This window comes from Thermobia domestica, chromosome 6, assembly GCF_964235325.1.
Source record: "Thermobia domestica chromosome 6, izTheDome1.hap1.1, whole genome shotgun sequence".
In the NCBI taxonomy this organism is placed as follows: Eukaryota; Metazoa; Arthropoda; class Insecta; order Zygentoma; family Lepismatidae; genus Thermobia; species Thermobia domestica.
In genome coordinates, this window is record NC_137459.1 from 231,570,680 (window position 1) to 231,587,222 (window position 16,543).

The window sequence follows — 16,543 nt, forward strand, 5'->3', positions numbered from 1 at the left end:
TTCACTTCGGTTACAGACGTAAAATTCGGAATGTAAATCCCTTAATAAATTAATTGAGCACAGGTTCCAGCGTTTTTGCATTTTTTTTTCTCTTGAACAGAAGAAGGGGAATTTCTATAGTAGTGGTGTCGCGTTGGCTGAGTGATAGTGCGTTCATCACTGGTGCGTGCCGTCCCTGGTTCGATCCCAGCTCGTGTTAAGTGGGCTTTATGGTGGACAAACACCATGTGCTTGGTTTCCTCGGGTTCTCCCGTTTCCTAACATTCTCTTCATTTTACCATTCCATTCGTTCTCATCATCACCGTTTCCTTTAGCCTACCCGGCATAACTGTGGGACGTAAAACTCAAAGTTTTCATTTCATTTCTATAGTAGTGAAATTTCCTTTTATATATTGAAAAAGTGTTTAATGTGAGGATTCGTTTAAATTGGGGATGTGAAATTCCGAATGTAAACGCTTAAATAAAAATATTGGATTTAGTGTTTCTGAATAGTCCATATCTAAGGTGGGGAAAGGGGAATATTTTTATAATTGTAACATTTCCCTTTATTTATTCACACAGTGCCATCTGAAAGTGTCTCTTAAGTCAAAGATTGCGAATTCCAAATATGAACTCTTACATAAAACAATGGAACATGTTTGAAGGCTTTTGTATATTCCACTGCTGAAAGAGGAAGGGCGGTCACTTATATAATATCGAAATTTCCACTAATTTATTTACAGTCTAAGTAGATAGGGGAGTTCAAAATTTATGCCAAAAATAGAGTATCTAATGGGGTTTTGTGATTACGCTTTTATTGAAATTCGATCATCAGGGGGAAGGTGATTCAGATATTTTACGAACAACTATAACCCTTTGGGTATCTTATGGTACAATTTGTACCATACGGGGTGTTTCATGGTACATTGCGTTATAACTCTCCTATTTGAGCTTTTTCGTCCGTTTTTTTTTTGTTTTGTTTCTCAAGTCCAAAGGCATTGTAGAAGACATTACGGATGGTTTCACACCTTCCTGTGTCGAGACATAGGAGGTGATGACGTCATAAGTCTAAAATTTATATTTTCGTGTAATACTTTTTGGGAGGGTTTATGTAAAGTATTTTTGGCGAGCTTATTTTTGCACGTAGAAGATTGAAATTTTGCACAAACATTCAGTCAACCGAGTAGTATTTACCAGATCTTTTTTCAGATTTCTGCGTTAAAACAGGGGATACAGAGGGGCTAAAGGTTGAAAAAGGGAAATGTTTACCAAAAAATCCCTTTCACGGGATTTTCCCGCCTTAGATACATAATGGGGACAAACGAATAGTACCGCCTGAAAGGCAGTTCTATTCTAAAGAGAATGATGTGCAAACCATGACCCTAGGGTAATTAGGGATGTCTCAGGGAATGTTTAAAAATTTCCCTCAGTATACGGGAATATGGTACATTGTCGGTATATTTTTTTTGGGGGGGCGGGCTTACTTTTGCACCTGGAAAATTGAAATTGTGCATAAACATTCAGCCCACCGAGTAGTATTTACCAGATTTTTTTCAGATCTCTGCGTTAAAACAGGGGGTCCAGGGGGGCTAAAAGTTGAAAAAAGGATATTTAGACCCAAAAAATCCCGTTTTTCCTCATTTTCCCGCCTTAGATACATGATGGGGACACGTGAGTCATACCGCCTGAAAGGAAGTTCTATTCTGAAGAGAATGATGGGCGAAACGTGACCCTAGGGTAATTAGGGATGTCTCAGGAATTTTTTTACCTGAGATCATGGTGTTTTACGGTAATTTGGGGCATGGTGGGAATTCCTGATAAAATTTCTCCCTCCTTGGTATTCAAGATAGAAACTTGAAATTTGGCACACACATTCAGTATACCAAGTACTATTTATCAGATTTTTTTTTAGATGGCTGCGTTCACACAGGGTCACTCCAGGGGGGCCCAAAGTGCGAGAAAAAAATTTCCCTCCGAATTTTTCCTTTTGACATAATTTTCTCCGCTCCTGGTATATGGTATGAGCATGCAAAAAAATGAAATGAAATCTTTGAGTTTTACGTCCCACGGTTATGCCGGTTAGGCTAAAGGAGACGGTGACGATGAGTAATGAATGAAATGGTGGAATGAAGAAAGTGGGAGGAAACGGGAGAACCCCGAGAAAACTCACGCACTATGAGCATGCAAGTGGTATCATTTGAAAGCCAGCTCCATTCTGAAGAGAACGAGGTATGAACCATGATCCTAGGATAAATAGTGACGATGCAGTAGCTGCTTGACTGAAGTCTAAAAAATAGCCCAAAAACCCCGGATCTCTTAAGGGATAAAGAATTTAAGTAAATTCCCCATATGTGTAGCTTACCACAAGCAGACAATGCAGCAAACGAAAAAAAAAGAGCTGATTATTTTTTAAGCTACATAGGTAGAGTTTCATGGCAAAATTTTAAGTTGTTCTTTATGTCAAGAAACATTCAGTTGCTATCTCTAAAGTAGCAACGATGTGCACAATATTATCAATTATACGATAACCAATAATATGTTTCTTACGCATGGAGCACGCTTTTTTTCTTAACCTCATGAATACCCTGGTATTCAACTAATTTTCGTGTTAAATCTAATATTTTTTAAAATTTAATACGTTAACAATGGACGACAATTCGTCAGCCGAATAAGAATGTTTTTTTTTCTTAGTTCTTGTTTTCTGTTCTGCTATTGTGCTGATGGTTGTTTTTTACTTCAGCGTTCCTTTTCAGCACAGAGGCTATATGATACATGACCTCGACCTAAAGTATAACGCTGTGTTACAAATGGTCCATTCATTCCGAAGTGAGTGATATAAGAAATCTCACCAAGGAACTGCATTAACAATAGAGCAAGGTTTCCCAACCTTTTTCAACTTGCGGCACACTACGGGTGTAGCTTGAATTCTCGCGGCACACTCATAGATATTATTATTATTATTATTATTTGCAAATATACATACCATGGTATTTTTTTTCTGTGATTACTGATCTCCTTCTCACCAAGATGAAAGCTCGATCACTGGTTTTCCTCTATGCTAATCCATTATGCTTATTTTTTATTCTAATGTTAAAATAGAAAACAATTGCAATGAAATATTAGACTCAGATTTTTAAAAATACGCTTTCGTTTTCGAAAACTGTATCCAACCTTTCACTAAACACAAGAACGAAGATCACTAAATAACAAACAAACAAACAAATGTCTTGTACTCTTAACTTTGCTGTTTTAACAAAAAACGGTGCATATTACTGCAATCACACAGCTTCCGATACATCGAAGTCAAAACACAGCTCTTGAACAAAGTGTTATTCTGTCATTCACGTGCGAATGAGTGTTCTACGAACGTTCACTTGACGCGTACTGTACAAGTGCTTCCCATTTCTTGGTGTTAGCATGACTCTCAGTTGAAGAGTAACATAGCAGCTAACCGTGGAAATGTGTACGAGCCGAAATACTGTCTGCTACACAGTAAAAGGTGTAGAATAATATATTACAATCACAGTATTTTTTTTTCCAAGGTAGAGTTTCATAGTAATGTGAAATACAAAAATATACATTTTTTTCCTATGTCTTGCAATTTGGTTGCTACAGAATTAATAATTTTGTTTCGATTTCCTCGCGGCACACAAGCGGTCCAAGGTTGGGAAACGCTCCAATACAGGCTCGTTCCCCAAACCTATTTGTTGTCTATTGTTTTAAAATTACAATAAAGTGTTAATAGCCTCGCTGCTAAAAACGGACGCTAACGGAAAATCAAATGTAAATACTACATGAAATTATTATTATTATTGTTATTATTATTTTATTATTATATTCGCTCAGCCGCGTAACTCGCAGCCGGTGCCTTGAGCATTCAAAACCGCTGAGGTATCATCATTGCGAATTTTTATTTTTTTTTATTTTCCTGATACTTTATTTCATAAGTAAAGGAAAAAGGGAGAAAAAGAAGGAAAACGAAGGGAAAGTCAGGGACAACCACAGACAAGGGATTGGTAAACAAAAACAAAATAAAGCAAAAAGAAAACCAAACAAACGAAAAACAAAACAATTAAGACTTAACGGTATCTTTACTCTAGTTTTAAGATGTTACTATGTCACTAGTAACACAACATGATTATTATTCTCACATTAAAAGGTAATAATAATACATATCAATGCTTTTTTCTTCTTTGTTTTTTTTTCATTAAATTTCTCACATAGGCCTACGGTCTCACACATCTTATTCCATGCCTCTCGCTTTTATTTCTGTCTCGATATTTTTCACACTTTAAATACCATATCTCGGGGTATTTTTTGAATTTCGTTTATAAAGAGTTCTTCGATTTCCATTTCTGCGGGCGCGAGAAACTCTGCTCGTGTAGCTTGACTCATTGCCAGCAATGGTTTGCCGACCCGCTACAGTAGTTGTTATCCCAATATCTGCTCAAAATTCTCCACAGGGGCTCCTCGGAGACAATGGGTAGAAAAGTTTAGATGTAAAGAAATATACTATTGTTTAAATGACATATGATGACAGGTAAGGGGTGGGGTAATGCTACTATACTATTGTATGTATAGGAGTTACATAAAAGAGAATAGTAATAGATGTCAAAGTTGCAAAGATATATGAATAGTAAAACAAAAGAATAATAGAGAATAAAAAAGCCTGGGAAACTTGTTGAACAATGGTAGATTGTTATAAAGAAAAGAAAAAGAATAATAGAAGTACACAACACATTGTAGTTGCATGCTTTTAAAAGAATTTTGAATAAAAGAAAATAATAATAAAAGAGAAACCTGCAGCTGTATACTTTAAAGAATAATAATTTAGTTGTTGAACAATCGCAGATTGTTATAAATAATAAAAAAAGAATATTAGCAGATGTTGATGTCGTGAGAAGTTGAAGAGAACATTCCACAATAGATGAAATGTTTATGAAAAAAAACTTGTTAACCGTTGGCCGATGCCAGCAACGTGGACGCGGCGCGGGGATGCGCGGCGCGCGAACGGAAAATACCCGCGTGCGCGGGTGTGAGCTCGTGACATTATTTGAAAATTTTATTTAAATATTGGTTTTAAAATAGACATATATAGTTTTGTTAGCGATGGAGAACCGTCAGCTTCTAGAAGACGTTGATGTGAAGCATAAGTTAGACGTTGAGAATGAAAGTTGTTGTAAAAATATAAAAGAATATCCAGATTCTCCGGATTTACAATTAATGAAAATGAATTAGAAAGATGGAAAAATGATAATATAAAAGCTTATACATGTGATAGTGAAGAGGTATCTGATAATGAAGTGTACGAATTTTCGGATGATAATTCAGATTTTGAGGCGGAATCAGACGATGCGGTGGTATCAAATGCGGGTACGCCGCCTTGTTCACCTGCTTTATCGGAATTAAGTTGTAACTGTGAATGTGGTGTTAACTATGTGGATGTGAACTGTGTTAGAGAATGCATTGTGAAATGGAATCCAAATGATTATTTGATATGTTATGCATGTTATTGGCATGATACATGTGAATGGGCTCATGAATGTTTTTACTGTAATGAAGACATTTTAGACATTCGTGTTTGGTCTATGCTGGTGAATCCTCGTGCACAGGAGGAATTGTTTGAGATTTATGCAGAAATATATACTGTTATTACACCATTAACAAGAGATTATTTTAGTATTATATATGGCGAACTATCAGTGGATGTGAAAACACGAAAAGAACTTTTAAGTATTCTTCTTGAAAAAGACAGATCGAACGAGTATAGTGAATTGTGTTAAGAAAAAAAAAACGTACTATACATAATGTTTTCCGAAAATATTTTTTGTGTATTATGTAGTGAAGAACATATTAGTGAAGTTTGTGTTTTAAAAACTATAAGTGCATACTTACGTTTTAATAATATTTCTTGTGAACAATGTTTGCTGCATCTTGAACATCAATGTTTATTTCTTCATGGTATTGGAACTTTCGCTGTAGAACATTTATAACGACATAACTCTTATTGAATTATTTGAAGTGTTTGAAGAACAACATAGTGAAATTTTAAGTATAAACTTTATACGTAAAGCGCGTGAATGTTTAAAGAACACTGAATTTGTTGGACAAATTATACCGTTTTCTTAGAACGTAAACATAAAATTTCACCATGTGTTAATGAATACATTATTGACATACAAGATTTTAAGATTTCAAATCATGAATTTATTATACGTGAATTTTGTTTAATTGTGTGTGATGCTACAGTAAATTTGCATTGTTTAATAAAATCACCAGTAGATTACAATGTACTTCCGTTAGGTTGTCAAAACAAATTGAATGGTTAACACTAAACTTACACGAATTAACCCTTTGCGGTACCCGGCTTTTTGGGCTATTTTTTTAGCATTTCAGTCAAGCAGCTACTACATCGTCACTATTTATCCTAGGATTATGGTTCATACCTCATTCTCTTCAGAATGGAGCTGGCTTTTAAATAGTACCACCTGCATGCTCATACTATATACCAGGAGCGGGAAAAATGATGTCAAAAGGAAATTTCGGAGGGAAATTTTTTCTCGCACTTTGGACCCCTCTAGAGCGGCCCTGTGTGAATGTAACCATCTAAAAGAATCCGATAAATAGTACTTGGTATACTGAATGTGGTATACTTGGTATACAAGTTTCTATCTTGAATACTAAGGTCGGGAGAAATTTTATCAGGAATTCCCACCATGCCTCAAATTACCGTAAAACACCACGATCTTAGGTAAAAAATATCCTGAGACATCTCTAATTAACTAGGGTCATGTTTTGCCCATCATTCTCTTCAGCTTTGAACTGCCTTTCAAGCGGTATGACTCACGTGACTCCTTCATGTATCTAAGGCAGGAAAATCCCGAAAAACGGGATTTTTTGGGTCTAAATATCCTTTTTTTCAACTTTTAGCCCCTCTGGACCCCCCTGTTTTAACGCAGAGATCTAAAAAATCTGATATACTATTAGGAGGACTGAATGTTTATGCACAATTCCAATTTTCCAGGTGCAAAAGTAAACCCGCCAATAAAATATATACTGACAATGTACCATATTCCCGTATACAGAGGGAAATTTTTAAACATTCCCTGAGACATCCCTAATTACCCTAGGGTCATGGTTTGCACATCATTCTCTTCAGAATAAAACTGCCTTTCAGGCGGTACTATTCACTTGACACCATTATGTATCTAAGGTGAGAAAATCCCGTGAAAGGGATTTTTTGGTAAAAATTCCCTTTTGCAAAGTTTAGCCCCTCTGTACCCCCTGTTTTAACACAGAAGTACGAAAAAATCTGATAAATACTCCTCGGTGGACTGAATGTTTGTGCAAAATTTTAATCTTCTAGGTGCAAAAATAAGCCCGCAAAAATAAGACCGAAAATGTCTAAAATTCCCCTATACAGAAGTATATTTTGATAAAAATTCCCTGATACTTCTCTAATTACCCTAGGGTCATGTGTCGTACATCATTCTCTTCAGAATAGGACTGCCTTTCAGGCGGTACTATTCACTTGTCTCCATCATGTATCAAAGGCGGGAAAATCGCGAAGAAAGGGATTTTTTGGTAAAATATAACTTTTCCAACTTTTTGCCCCTCTGGATCCCCTGTTCTAACGCAGAAATCTGAAAAATCTGGTAAATACTACTCGGTGGATTGAATGTTTGTGCAAAATTTCAATTTTCTACGTGCAAAAATAAGCCTGCCAAAAATAATGAACATAGACCGCACCCGCAATATTAATAGAAAATACATGTTTTAGAATTATGACGTCATTATCTCCTATGTCTCGACGCAGGAAGATATGGAACCTTACGTAAGGTCTTCTACAATGCCTGTGGACTTGAAAAACAAAAAAAACTGGACGAAAAAGCTCAAATAGGAGATTTATAACGCAATGTACCATGAAACACCCCGTATAGTACAAATTGTACCATGGGATCCCCAAAGGGTTAACTTGGAATGATAAATGCGGTTATACTGTATCACACATACATAATCTTATATATCAACTTTGTAAACAAGATGCAACCTTTTATTGCAAAGGTGCAAAAAAAACACTTTGGATTAAAAATATTTTTGCACTAGCTAATGTTATTGATTTGGAAAGTAAGCACTGTCCACCATTAAACACATTGCATGCAAACGTATTTAATAATTATTGTACTTTTCATGAACAAAATATTAAACTTGACAAAAAAATCTGGATGCGCATTTCGTAATGCACTACAATTATGTTATTGGTGGAAATTTCAACGTACTATAACATTAACTAATCCATTGGCAAAGTTGTGAAAAAGGATATGATATGTTCTTGTAAATAAAAATAGATTATTTCAAATTGTAGATAAAAAAATCATTAAACTAATCTACTTGTTTTTCTTCTTCATTGTATTGGTTACATGATTAAATACAATTTTATCATTGCGTTTAAGATTATTTTTTCTGAATTAATTTAAATTTTCTTGAAAGCTTTTCTTGCGTACAATATGATGCATAAAGTATCAAACAAAATGGGCACACAAGATTAAATTAGCATCTTGATATGCGGAACTATTTGTAATATATATTTTACAATTTTTATTTAAAAAGTTTTTATTTCTTTTGGAAATGGTAATGCTAGTCTATCGAAGTAACACCCACTTTGATTTTCATCAATGAATGCACACACCCAATGTGTGCACCTGAAGATGAATTGCTTAAATATATAATAAGTCCAGCCGGTGGTTGCAGGGTTTTTGGTATTCTATCAATAGGATAAATGCCATGCACATTTGCACCAGCAAGTTTATCACGAAGTAAAACTTATATCCGTGTCATCCGTGTACATAACTTTTGTTTCTTTTTAATAAATTCACTTCACTTTACATTACTTTACACGCGTATATGTTGGAAGACCTAGTGGAGCATATGGAATATTCTCTTAAAATGAAATAACATGTTTAAAATATTAACAGATGACAGATTTTTTATAACTTTTTCAATAACGATGAATGATGCTAAGCCCGTAAAATATTTTTGACACACTTCATAGTATGATACCTTCCAACTGTTTGAATAACCAAGCAAAAAATATTACAATATAAAATGTTTAACACATTTTGTACCAGTAGGGCACATGTAGTTGATATGCTTAGAAGTGTACAGTTATACTTCTTTTATTAAAATGATACTCTAACAAAATTATTATCAGTATATAGATAATATATTTTTATCAATTTGAATTAAAGAATCAAACTGCGCGTATCCAATACATGTTATAGGTTCAGTTAAATTTTTAGAAAAGGAAACTATAACATTTACAGGTGCATCACGCACAAGGTCCCACGTACACTCATCTAATGTTGCTGTAGGTGATAGAATAAATGCATAAAGAGTATAGCCGTGTGGACGTTCTTCAGGAGTAATAGTGTGTGCATCATCTTTATAATATAAACCAGTACCGGAAAACAGAGAATGGTAACTTAGAAGGTACAAATTGTTTTTAAAATCGGGGGTGAGGGGACTGGGAAGAAAAGATTTTGATCCAACCTGTAGCTGCAGTTTGTAAACGTTAAGGTGTTGAAACTGAAATGGATTTAGTTCAGATTTTCCATTAAATGCCGAATTGGAAACAAATCCGATAACAACACCTCTAGGTACGTTACCCAAGAAAATATCATGATTGTATGAATTAACGTTTGCAGAAATAGTATAGGATCTTGTTTGAACTCTTGTAAGGGGATATTTTGTTGTTTTATGATTCATATTAGTATTGATTTCCATTGCCAAATGAGGTGCAACATCGATGCGACGTATATGCAGAGTAACATCTTCAAGTTTTATTTTATAAGAAGTATTTGCAGGAGACATTAAACAAAAAGCATCTTTACTGCGATGTAATATTATCCGAAGACCTACTTTATTTACAAGTCCTCTTGGTAATCCAGCAATATCTGTATATAGCCGGCCATACATTTCAAACTATTTACTATTTTTAATATAATTAGCACGTTGTTGAAAACCTACATTAGCATTGCTTACGGTATCAAATTGTTCAGCGGTATCTTTATACCACAATACCTAATTTCAAATGTGTATCAGAAGCATCACGGGAATAATTTAATAATGTTTCAAGGTATGCACGATAAGGTTAAAATCCTGATGAAGAAGTAATTAGTCATTTAATGAAATGTCAATTTGACTAAATAATGAATGTAGGAAATTATTTGTTGGTGCTACAACATCACTGTCAGTTAATGGTGTATTATCACGTTTTGTAATTTTACAACATAGGTAAAGATAAAGATATGCAGTGTGAATAAACTCTCCTGTTTCACCGGGAATAAAAAATTCAATAGGTCCATCATAACTTAATGTTGAAATTGGCCGATATTCCGCATTAAAAAATACTCAATTGCAGTTTGTGTCATTGGAGTACTAAATAAATCGAAATCGTTGGTACAGCATTCTACACTGCTTGAATTCAGTAGTGCCATTATGAAAATATATCTGTAACACGAGTTATTTTTCTTTTTAATTTTCTTTTGCTTTTGCTTTTCTTCGGACGCTTACGTTTTGTTGGAGGTCCAAAACGAACAATTGCCGGAGCTTTACGTTTGCGTGGCCGTATCTTACCACTTCCAGTTAATATATTACTAACTTTGTTAACAGCTTTTGTCTTTAATTTTTCACCAGCTTCTTTTACACGTGCATGAATAGATTCTTTCAATGGTTTATCTTCTAGTACATCACCCGCTACTTGTATTCCCGTTTGTAATGCTTGACGACCTAAAGTTTTTGCACCCCGTTTAAGAAATGCTAATGCTAAACGAAATAATCCTTGGAAGAAACTACCTATACCATGTCCCCGTTGATATACAGGTCCTGAAAAGTATGGGATACCATGTCCGTAATGTCGTCTAAATTTCATTTTAAAAATATAATTAATTATTTTTTTTATTAGGAGAGTGCTTAAAATGAAGTGTAACACTTAGTGTCCCAGAACGAAATGGCAAATTTCGTCCTGATGGTGTTTTAATAGTATTTCAATACTGTTAAATGAAAACTTTGCAAGTGGAAGATAATGAATATCTTGAAATGTCAATGTTTTCACTTTCCCGTATTTAACATTTCATATTGTTTCAATACCTAATAAAGGTGCTTTTGTATCACCTAGAAACTGATATTGTATGATATCAGTATAAATAAAAATTTGATGTGGATACCCAATATCAACATATGGTTGTTTAAATCCACGTTTATACAAAACAAGATCTTTATGTTGACGAAGTCCTAATTGCAATGCTAATGTTGGTGATAATCAAACTGATTCAACACGATCAGTACAATCTACATGTAGAATATTTTATACAGAAAATTTTATGTCATTTGATACATTATTTAATTCATCAATGATATGATGTACGGAGTGATAATATCCACTTACAATTTTACATTTTTGTCCATCTTTTATTTTATACAATATGAAATTTTCCCCATCCTTAACATTATAACATGTTAAAGGAACATGCAATTCACTTAATCCTACATACCAAACGGTTTCTGATAATTGAATATTATTTTTTAGTTGATTAATAAAATGTGTTAGAATATATGTAGGATATACATCAGGACTTGCGTTTGATACAAGTGTAATGTAAAAACTATCATCAATACTTTCAGAAATCATTTTCGTTTAAAGTGAAATGTTAAGTTTGAAGTTCCAAATTCAAATGGCAATTTTAAACCGTGCTCATCTTTTAATTTTACTGCAATCGTATTAAAATAACATTTTACAAATTTAATATATTGTGCTGTGTGAAATAGAAAACATTTTACATTTCCGTGCTCAATATTATATGCACTAAATTTACGAAGTAATGGTCCAATATTTTCTTGTTTTAAAATATCAACACAAACATTAAGAATGTTTGGTATATTCTAAATTGCATGGAAATTTTGCACGTGTTATTGCTGGAACATCTTCATTAACAGGTTTTAGAAAAACAGTATCTGTAAACAGTATTCTTGTGTAAAATTTCCCTTTAATTTCTTCATCATTCCAAACTTTTAATTTGTATGTAATAGGATTTGTTGGAATACATTTATCAACGATAGAAATTGCTTGTGACCATTTTGGTAAATATCCCTTTTCTAATTTATGTTTATATTTACTAACACGCACATAATCACCAGGATGAAATTTACATGTTAATTTCCGTATATTTATTTTATCATCGCACAACGTATTCCAAAGTTGATCCACATTAGAATGATTTACATCTGCAGGTGCCATTTTAATACTAATATGATACAAATGATTATATTTTTTTACAAATTGATCTAACACATCTATATAACGATATGCATTTTTATGAGTAAAAAAGCGATACAATTTTTCTTTTAATGTTCTAATAAACCGTTCAGCTAGTGCACATTTAATTTCTGGGTGTACACTATAATGATTAATTTCGTATTCTTTAAATAAACGTTTTACATATCGAATATAAAATTCTGTACCTAAATCCGTTTGTACATTAAACACGGGTAGTTAATTTTTTTAAAATTTTTTGATTGCTTTTGCAATTTCAGGACCTGCTTTTGTTTTAAAAGGATTACAATACGCATACCGTGAAAAAATACCGATAGAACATAATATATATTTATAATTTTAGTTATACTAGTCAATATTTTGCATATCTGCTAAATCCATTTGTAATGTTTCATTTGGTGCACTAACATATTATTGTTTACGTTCAAACACTTTACGTGTTGGTGCATGTAATGTATATGCATCTTGAGATGCTAACCAATCTTTAATTTTCTTTTTCGATAATTTTGTTTTCCTTGTAGTTTTAATACTTGATAAAGAAGTATTAATTACCGTATAATTTAATACTAATACGTATAATTTATTACGAGTCGTATAGTCATAATATAATTTTGACAATTTTACCATTTTTTACATTTTTATTCTTTCCAATTTTTAAATATATTGGCTACTAGTGTTGGACTTCGTGATTTTTTAAATTTGCTATGTGATTTTACTATAGGAGTAGAAATAAATTCCCGTGGTACATTAAGATCATCTAATAAACTTTTAAATTCGTGAATACCTATAGGATTTCTTGAATATTTTCGTGTACGAACATCATCATTTATTAAATGAATAATATTAAACTGTTTTTCCTTGAATACGTACTGTTCCTGATTGTTCCCAATGAATTTTATCTGAACTTGTTAACTGTTTTAATAATAGATCTGTTTAGCTTCGTTGTGTTTTTGGTACTGATTGTAAAATGTCCGATACAAAGGGTAAAATAGAATTATTTTTTCTTTTTCAGATGGTGTTTCACGAACACCTTTTTCAATAATAGGTAATGTAATTGGAATTTGTGAAACTGATGAAGTATAATTTAAATATTTTGTAATGCTAGCTAATACAATTTCCATTTTTCCTCAATACTAAGATTACGCCGTTGTAAAATTGTATTCATTTCTTCATCTAAACGCGATTGATGTGGATCTATTGATTTCATATTTGCATACATTTGTTGCATTGCATTTTCAGTAACTAATATCATTTTACGATATTCCGACATACTTATCTTCCGAACGAACTACTTGCTACTGCAGCAAGCAATTGTCCTAAGATTAATGGTAAAAATGCACCACCTTTTTGTAATTAAATTTTCCTTTCCTTATTAGGTGCTGTACGCTGTAAAGATAAAGCACGCAATTTCTTTTAATGTCTACGTAAACGTTCATTCTGATGCGAATTAAAGGGAATGTTTCATTTTATTGTCTTTTAAGCAACTAGTGAAATAGTTCGTACTAAATCACCAGATGCGTGTCGTATAATTTGTTTTCGCTTTGTGTTTTTGCATTTGCACAAAGCACGGAGAGTATCGATTTGTTGTTTCACATTCAACATCTTCAACTAAATTAAACGTAAACAAATGAATTACTGTCTTTTGCATATACATGCAGTGTTTCATTAGGAAAAATATTTTTGCATAATCGTAATGCATCATTTGGTTTTTGAGTTAGGTCAAATAAAAAATAAGGGTGATGTTCACGTGTTACATCTTCGAACACAATCACAACTTGGTTACTATATCGTGGTATAATTTGTCTTGCTCAATATTATATTTGTAATTTATCACGAGGATTTTTAAATACTATAATATAATGTGCATTTAAACTTATATCACGAGCAAGTTTGCCTTTGGGAAATAAATTTTGCACAATGAATATTAGTTAATTTTTTATCATTTGCATATTTTGTAAATAAGTTTGCAACATCACTATTGGTTTCAGACATTATATCATCTAATATTAATAATGAATTTTCTTGTATTTGAAAATTATTCATATCTCGAATTCCTTCTATAAAACAAATTTCTGAACTTCCATGTAAATTTGGTATGACTACACCGTAACACCAAACGATTTCATTAAATTTCATAGTAAACATTTGATCACGTTCATTTAATAATCGATATACAAAACATGTTTTCCTGCACGTGAAGGACCAGCAATTAAAATGGTTGGTGGATATTGAGACTTTAACATCTTGTATTAAACTAAATGCACACAGTAGATACTTTACGTTATATAGAAACATTCACACACTCACTCACACAAATAATTAACACGGAGCTTTTATAAGAAGCGAACCAATAAATTAAAAATAAAATGAAAATAAAAATAAATACTAAGACTTCAATTAAGAACTTTAGTACGTTCACAGCATAGCTGCTCTTATGAGCTTCTGTGTTGCTCTGAGTTTGCACAGGAAACGATTCATTTACAAGTTCGAAACGTACTTTCTCTTTATGAGCTTCTTAAGGAGCGTTCCAATAAAATAGTGACACTCTACGAATGTTCTGTTATAAATAAATAAGTAAATAAATAAATAAAACTAATCACTTATAAGCCAAGCAAAAATTATTACTGTACATAACAATGACGTAAATTTCTTGTCTTCGGTATCGGTTCGTCAATATGTATATCGTTAATACGTTTACGTTTCTTGTTTACCTGTTGATGTGTTTTTCTCTCTTTATTGTGAAAAGGTAGTGAAGCCCTGTTTTCGCACAATACTATTTGGATTCTCTACAGTTGTTCAATTAATATTTCCTCTCACTAATTCATAGAAACTCTCAGAGTCTATTCTTTGAGAGGTCCTATCATTTAGTGTAATTCCCCGAATTTTGAAAATATTTCGAAATTCCCTTGAGACATTTTCAAGCCGCATACTGTAATTTTTTGACCCTAATCCTATAAACCTTACAAAGTCCCACCCTTCCTCAATTTCATCAGTCAGATCACCCAAATAGTTTCCAAGCTTTAACGGAGGTTCCCTATCTTTTTTACACGTAAACATAATAGTGTCTGTGTCACAATAAATTACGTCATCAGGTCCTACAGTCACAAGTAAATCATATAATTGTAGCCTGGCGCATGAAGTAATAAAACCTGCAAGTATAACATTGGAAAATTGCAGAGGTACATTTTCAGTTTCCAAGTCTTTATATGTGAGAATAAGATGTTCCTCACCAACTGGAATTACACTATGAACCTCAAATCTCGGTGTAGTAAGGTACCTATGGAAATCCGCCCCACTATCAATAATTACACACTGCGTCATATCTGTACGTTGACCCCATTTTCCGTATAAGGAATTGAGGTACAACTTCACACATTGTCTAAGTCCAGGGTTCGATCTAATATTATCTTTTTTAATTTTATGCCTTCGTGAGCATACCAATCGTCAACGTTTTTATCTTTGTCCTCTTCAGTTTTACACCAAGCAGAATAGACTGATGCTATCTGCTTCATCTGAAGAAACGTACTCACATAGTCCCGGAATACACTAGGTGAATTCCGATATTCAGAAACCATTAGTTCGAATTCCCAAATTTCAGAAATTTTGACGATCTTATAACCGTTTCCAAGAGCACGGTGAAGCTTTGGTGTACAAAAAGTTCCAGTTAATGCATGTTCAGTATTGCTATGTGTGTAATTATCAATAGCTTTTCCTTCCATACACAGCCTACAAAGTCCAAATATTAATTGGCTTTGCGCTACATACGGCAAGATGGAAAAAAAGTGTTCTTTAGGAGCCAATACAGTACATTTTACAATCCCATGAATTTTCCCACATCTGGGAAAACCGGCACCTTATGTACCTTAGGTGTCCCCAACGGAAGAGGTTTCCTTGCCATGACGTAATGGTATAACGAGGTAATATCAAATATATCACTCATTCCTCGTCCGCACAATTCATATACGAAGGAAAAACTTCTGTACGGCCTCCGTTGTACCAACTCTTAGCAATAAGAAAGTCGTCGGTAGTATCGCAATATTCTTTAAGGAACTTTTGCAAATCTACATCTGTGCGTACTTTATCATCCCAAGAGCGCTAACATATTTCATACAAATTCATTTTTAGAATTTCTGTGAAATATTTTCGCCGGATTTCCGTATGTTCGTACCATTTTTTGAATGAGTTGTACTGACCATATGCATTATCTATTATGGTATTACCGTTATTTGGAAA

At 33.3% G+C, this 16,543-nt stretch overlaps 1 protein-coding gene across 4 annotated transcripts in view; it reads left to right on the forward strand.

Moving 5' to 3' along the window:
* The window catches only part of vri (nuclear factor interleukin-3-regulated vrille), a 1,376,222-nt gene that overhangs the window by 323,013 nt on the left and 1,036,666 nt on the right, over positions 1-16,543 (forward strand). Inside the window, exon 3 of one of the 4 annotated variants that reach the window (XM_081762656.1) lies at positions 13,323-13,355. The exons of the other annotated variants lie outside the window; for them this stretch is intronic. The gene's annotated coding sequence lies outside the window, so the exon portion shown is untranslated. The remainder of the gene's footprint in view (positions 1-13,322; positions 13,356-16,543) is intronic. 4 annotated transcript variants of the gene reach the window in all.